This window comes from Setaria viridis, chromosome 3, assembly GCF_005286985.2.
Source record: "Setaria viridis chromosome 3, Setaria_viridis_v4.0, whole genome shotgun sequence".
Taxonomy (NCBI): domain Eukaryota; kingdom Viridiplantae; phylum Streptophyta; class Magnoliopsida; order Poales; family Poaceae; genus Setaria; species Setaria viridis.
Window position 1 is genome coordinate 39,402,477 of NC_048265.2, and position 6,640 is coordinate 39,409,116.

Genomic DNA, 6,640 nt, shown 5'->3' on the forward strand with positions numbered 1-6,640 from the left:
ACATTCAATGAGGAGCCCAGGGTTCTAGGACTTCAACCAGGAAAGAAAAACCTGAAATGTTTCATATGACTATTTTATGGAGGCAAGAGTTTGATTTCCTCCCAAAATCTACATAATTTCATTTTGAATTGCATTTGCTTTTATGTTAGGGAACCAAAAGTAAACTGCTGCCAAATATGGAAAAAAATGAAAGAAGCTGAAACAAAAACAACTAATTGCAATTAAAGTTTGTGATCAGGAAATTGAGTTTGAGGTTTAAAATGGTTTCTAAAGCAATTGTGTTACATGAGCAAACTTCCAACAATACTATTGATGATCTGAGATGAAGAATCAACATTAGCATACGAATTGTAAACTGAATGTTGAGAACCACAATGTCTCATGCGAATATCTTAATAGCATTTATGCTGCTCATTGAATGGCATCTACAACCTGTAGGTTCTGTCAAGCCATATATTACATTTTAGCAGGTAGCTGAGAATACTATCCAATTAATAGTTGAGAGTACTAAAGCAGTCAGATGGAGATGACACGGTTTGCAACCATAAGGTATCCAAAAGAGAGATAACCACCACTTCTCAGCTGAACCTGCCAACCAAGTGAAGGAAATGATAACCTGATTCAGTGAGAACTCACAAGACAAGTCTAAACAGGCCAACGTAGAAGGAAAAATTGGTTCATAGCATGAAAAGATCACCAAACTCGGAAATTACCATTGAAAATCTGTCGTTCCATAAAATAGCATCCAAAGAGTAAACCGTCACCTAAAAGTAGCATTGTGACGGATGGAGAAAACGGCGTCAACCTCTTCACATCTTCTTCCCAAGCTAGAGACGGCCACTTCTGATCCCTACAGCCGCCGCCTCCTGGCCAGTGGCCACTGCCAACTGGAGGTTGAGCTCCGGGCAGCCATGAGACTAGGCCCAGCGAGGGCGCCAGCTCTTCTTTTCTCTCTCCATTCAATTCAAAGCAAGCAAGTCACATCCGATCCATCCAAGCACAGGTATCAATCTCTCCGTTCAATTCAATCCCTCTCTGCTGCTCTTCTCAAATCGGCAAGCAAAAATAAAAAATAAAAAAATCAAGCAGCACCAGCATATCTGAACAGACGAAGCAAGCAAGTAGCTACCTGCTTCAATTTCCCACGCAGGCAAGCACTAAATCAACCACCGCAACCTTCAACTCACCAAATCGATGGGCACTAGACTACCAGAGGCGAATCCAGCCAAGCTCTGTGCCGGTGCCGTGCTCTTTCTCCCTTGATAGGATACGCCTCCATGCGTGAGCGCTGCTGGCATAGAGCTGTGATGCAGGAAATGGATGAGCTCCACCGTCCTCCGTCCACAAGCTCTTGTCACCGAGGACAGCACCAAGCAGATCGCAGCGGCCAGGGCTGCAAGGCATGTTCCAGGGCCTCGCGGCGTCGGAGCGAGGGCGTAGAGGGCAGCGCCTAGCAGGCTAGCACCAGTGCGGGGCACAGCGAGGACGCCAGCCTGGGCCGCAGTAGGGGCGCCGACTGGGACACAGCACGAGTGGCGGCCTGGAGCAGGGGTGTTCGGGCGGGCGAGACGGCATCGGGAGAGACCAAATGGATAAGGAGAAGGAGAGAAGCTAAACGGAATTGACGGTGTTTCCTTTTGCCATGACAGAATGTTATTTTCGGGTGACGGATGATTCTTTCAACATCATTCCACGGAACGGCGAACTTACGATACTATTTTCCGATTTGGACGATCTTTGGATGCTATGGAACTAATTTTTCCTAAGGAAAAAGAAAATCTTAATCAACGAAGACACATGGTTCCCAAGATTGAACACCAAAGCTAAAACAACTCTAATCATATATCATAGGAAAAAAGTGTATTTTTTCATTCCTCAAGAATTGCAAAGTGTTACATTCATACTTCATATTTCATTTAATTTGGTGCAAATCAACCCCTTAACTAACTAAACCGGTGCATTTATCAACCCCACCTTATTTTAACAATGGTTTGGTGTCATATAGCATCGGTTTAGGCCATTTAATCATCTTAGTAATCACTGCTTAGCCATGTCTCATGTTGAGTTAATCACTATTATAATTTGGTGCCAATCGGCTATGTTAATTCTTCCCATAATTTTTTTATGGGATAGGCAACTTTGAAGATTTACTAATTTTTGTGAGCTTCGTATCTTCAACTCGGCATATTACATCAATAAGCAGAGATTAGTCAGATGATTATATGGCAATGTGGCATAAACCACCGTTAGATGGCACTAAAGCATTGTTAAATTAAGATGGGGATGATAAATAATGCACCGATTTAGTTAGTTAAGGGATTCATTTGCACTAAAAGAAACATAATGTATGAATGTCACACTTTTGCAATAGCTGAGGTACGAAAAGTACACTTTCTCCTATATCATTTAAGAAAAAAGAAAAGAATCTCTAGAGCTGTCTTGTCCACCAAATAAGATGCAGGGGTAAATAAGTAGCCTTATCCAAATAAGATACATTCAAAATTTACCATTTTTTTTACTACTGTACTTGTGAAGCTAAAGCAAATAAACCGGTGGAGTTAAAGCACAAATGAGATGAAGATTCATGCAAATCACATTATTCCAAACTAATTAGTCATGTTGTAGACTGTACTTAAATTGCCTAAACACTTAAACCTAAGACTTTGGAGTATGATACTGTAAACTGAGTGAACGAAAGAAAGAGCTTGTGATTCAGTAATGAATCTTATTTGCAAACTCTCACTAATATCATACAAGGGGAAAAAGGATCAAAGAAGGCACGAACCCACCTGGAAAGAGTTTAAATCTGCTGCTCTGATTGATGACCCTCGCTGCAGGCACAAGGGGGGAAAATGCCATAGTCAACAAAGATCTAGAAGATCGAAGCACTGGTGGAAAATGCGGCTTTAGTCCCGGTTAGATAGGGCCATAGATCCCAAAAATCCAATCGGGACTAAGTTTTCGAGATAAAAGGGGGTCCTTTAGTCTCGGTTGGTAAAAAAAGAGCGCCGCTCGCCCGCCCGCGCTCGCCGGCCGCCCAACCTCACCGCACCCGCCACCACTCGGCCGCTCGCCTGCTTGCTTGGCTGCCCGCACGCTGCCGCTCGGCCGCCCAGCCCTCACCCCACGCGCTTGCGGCCGCCCGCCTGCTCGGCCGCCCGGCGCCGCTTCCTCGCGCGCCAGCCCTGCCCTCGCCCCGCTGCCGCTCCTTACTACCAGTGAGGGACGAGCAGAGGGGGAAGGGGAGGGGCGAGCAGAGGGGGAAGGAGCGGCGGTGGCGGGAGGGGAGGGGGTGGTGGCAGTGCAGAGAGGAGAGAGGAGGAGAGGGAGAGAGGAGGCACCGGTTGGAGGTAGAGAAGAAAGCAGGGAGATTGCTCGAGGATAAGGGAGAAAGGGTGTAGAGGAGAAGATAAGGTGGAGATAGAGGGGGCCACGTGGAAAGGGGCATTTTGTCCCGGTTGGAGCCACCAACCGGGACTAAAGGCCACCCCTTTAGTCCCGGTAGGAATTACCAACTGGTACTAGTAATTTCAACCGGGACTAAGGTGTTTCCAACCGGGACAAAATGTCCCGTCGTCCCACTAGCCGTTACAACCAGGACTAAAGGGGGGCTTTAGTCCCGGTTGTTCTTTACATCCGGGACTAAAGTTCCCCCCGTCAGTGGCTTCCGGTGGCTCATTTTTGACCCGGGATTAAAGACACTTTAATTCGGGATCCAAAGTCAACCAGGACAAAAGCTCCTGGATGGAAGGTCAGTTCTGTAGCAGTGAAGGTAGAAGGGCTCTAAACATAAAAACAAGGATGATTTTTTTGGCACAAATCAAACATTATAGTACATAGGAAGCTAGAAAAATAGGAAAACATGAACCTGTTCGATGACCGTCTCAAGTCATATGACGCCCTCACCAGCATGGCATACCCCCTCTACAAGCACGGCAAAAGTAGGAGCTCTGGCCAAGGAGTCAAGGACAAGTACCAATGGTTGGGAGGTCACTAGTATGCACGGTCTGGTTTGGAACTGGGAACAACTAGAGGAACGAAGAGATGAAATCACAGACCTCACTAGTGTTTGGAACATAGGTGGAGCTCCCCATACAGTAGGGTGGGGCCACTGCCCCAGCTAATAGTGGAGCAGAGACCCCCACCGCCTCATCCCCCATGGCATTTAGGCGGCCAGAGCAGCGACCTGGAGGTCGGAATGGCGTGGTTGGCGTTCGTCGGCTGGAGGAGGAAGAAACCGCTCGTATTGGGCCGGTGGCATTCGATGGCCCAATCCGTTTCTTGGCCCAGCAGATAAAGTGCCCCTGAAGAAGGGTGCGCTTGCCGGCCTCTGCGCGATAGTGGAAGTGTGAGGTGTCTCGATTCGGCGAGGGCGAAGCCGCGAGGGTCGAGCAAAACCTAGCTGCGCCGGCCGCCGCGGCGGTGCTGCCAGCTTCCTCAATGCCATCCTTGGACTAGTGGCTAGTGCGGCTGGCCTAGGTGCTGACTAGCTGGCTACCCTGATGGAAATTTTATGGAGGGGGAGGCGGAAGAGTAGGCAAGAGCCGCGCGGCCGTAGGTGCTGCCGTGCTACTACTGGGCACGGCCACGGATTTGGAGCAGCGTAGCGGTGCCAGTGGCTAATGCCGAGGAGCTGCAACTGATTTTGGGCAATGTGGGAGGAGCTCGATTTGGTGGTTTCGCCGGCAAAGTTTGATTGTATGGCCGTCCGTCATCATTGTCGGTGTTGACTTCGACCATCAGTCCTCACCTTCACTCCTCTAGCTAGGTACTCTCGTCCATATTCTCGATCCCAATCTCAAGTGTAATTCTGCCGCCCCACCTAAAAATTTGAGTCAGCTCTGCCGCTGGTTTGGAATGGGAGTGGAAGCAAGGAGGCTCTGAACCAAGAGGAGTACATAGATAAGAAAGAAAGAGACACTTATTTCCACATTGGTAGCGAGCACATGCGTGGGGGATGGCTCGCGTGCTCCCTTCCCCGACGGGATGGCATGGTCCTCCTTGCACTGTTCCAACGAGACAACCTTGGCATCAGCAGAGAGAGGAAGAGAGAGGCGCAGGCACATTCGGAGATGCAATGGTGCCGCTGCGCACTGTTGCGGCATGACAGGCTCAGTGCAGACGAATTTTAGGGCAGCGCTAGATCGGCGACCAGGTCTCCCCTGTCTCGAGCTTGTATGGTCCACGGCTGCACCCTCATCACTCTCATGGTACTATCCTCTTCATGCAGAGCCTCCTTTCTCCTTAGTCCACAGAGAAAAAATGTAGGACTGGTGCCGACAGTCTGCTTGCGGGACCATATGTGATCGTGGTCCACTGACAAGTGACACCCAGGGATGTAGAAGGGTTGCGGGTCGAACAAAGGGGCACACAATGCTCGCCTATCCCACCACTCAATGTTCATCATTTTGATTTCATGAGCCATGGCAACTGACTGTGGAGCTATGGATCTTCACCTTGGCCCACCTTAGGCCCGCAGTAGCCCAGTCGCTCTGGCTCCCAATCGGCTAGCCCACATAGATCCCTTTTGCTAACCGGCCGAAACACTGTGGCTTTAATCGGCTGATTCCCAACCGTAGCCTCTAGTCTGCCACATCAGCACCCTTTCTTCTTCCTTGACGCCGATTCAAAAGACGTGTCAAAATCCGACGTCAACAAGCATGTTTGTGAGAAGAAGAACAAATAAAATTCGAGGATCATGCGAGTGTTTTTAGTGTCTACCATGGCTTGCTTGTCTTTTGATTTGCCTTTACAACTTCGGATCATGAGCCTTGTCTTGAATTTGAAATATTTGTTGTGGAGTTTAGTAATTGATTTATCTTTGCAATACCCATGCTTCATGATGATCTAGTACTTTGGCTTTGATTATGCTCTATGAGTAAGATTTAATTTGGAGGTGATTTAAATTTTTATTGATATATCAAAAACCTCTACACGAACAAGATTGATCAAGTTCTCTAACTAGGTTGAGAGTTATTGTTTATCCTATCCAAAGTCTAAAAAGATTTATTCGTACCACCATAAGCAAAGTTGATGCTTTGAATTGAGTTAGTATCGCTCTCTCTTGGATTGCTTTCATTTCGAGAATTGATCATATCCTTCTATTATCTCTTTTTGCTAGCCTCGTCTAATGAGAGTTCTTCATTGGAACGATCATATTTTCTACTAAAATCCTAAACCCGAACCAAATATTTTTCAATTTTGTTACCTATTTCTTAAATACAACCCATTATTCAAAGATCTATTCTGTTTCTAGTCGTGGGATCTGAAAAATTGTGGAAGATACTAAATATGGAAGCCACACCAAAAAAACAAGCAAGAGGAGAGGTGAGAGGAGGCCAGGCCGATCGACCTAGCACCCTATAGGTCGATCGGCCTGGGGCCCCACTTCCTCGGTTCGTGCACAAAAATTCCTGGAAGGTCTATGGAACATTCTAAAGCTAAATTTTGAGGTCTGTTGTTCAGAGGAGGTTCGAATAAAAGAAGAAAAATAAAAGGAAGAAAGAAAGAAGGAAAGTAAGAGAAAAGGAGAAAGAAAAAAATAGGGAAAGAAAGAAAGAAATAAAGGAGTTTTTACTGTCATGAAAATCAAGAAAAGTGCAAAGAAGGATGACCTTGTTTGTGGAACGGATTTTTCATT

At 46.9% G+C, this 6,640-nt stretch overlaps 1 long non-coding RNA gene across 1 annotated transcript; it reads right to left on the reverse strand.

Moving 5' to 3' along the window:
* Positions 1-375: 375 nt before the first annotated feature.
* Positions 376-1,620, reverse strand: LOC117847637 (uncharacterized). The gene is made up of 2 exons (XR_004638678.2): positions 714-1,620; positions 376-588 (listed from the first exon to the last, which is right to left on the reverse strand). It is a non-coding gene; the product is annotated as an uncharacterized lncRNA (long non-coding RNA).
* Positions 1,621-6,640: the final 5,020 nt, after the last annotated feature.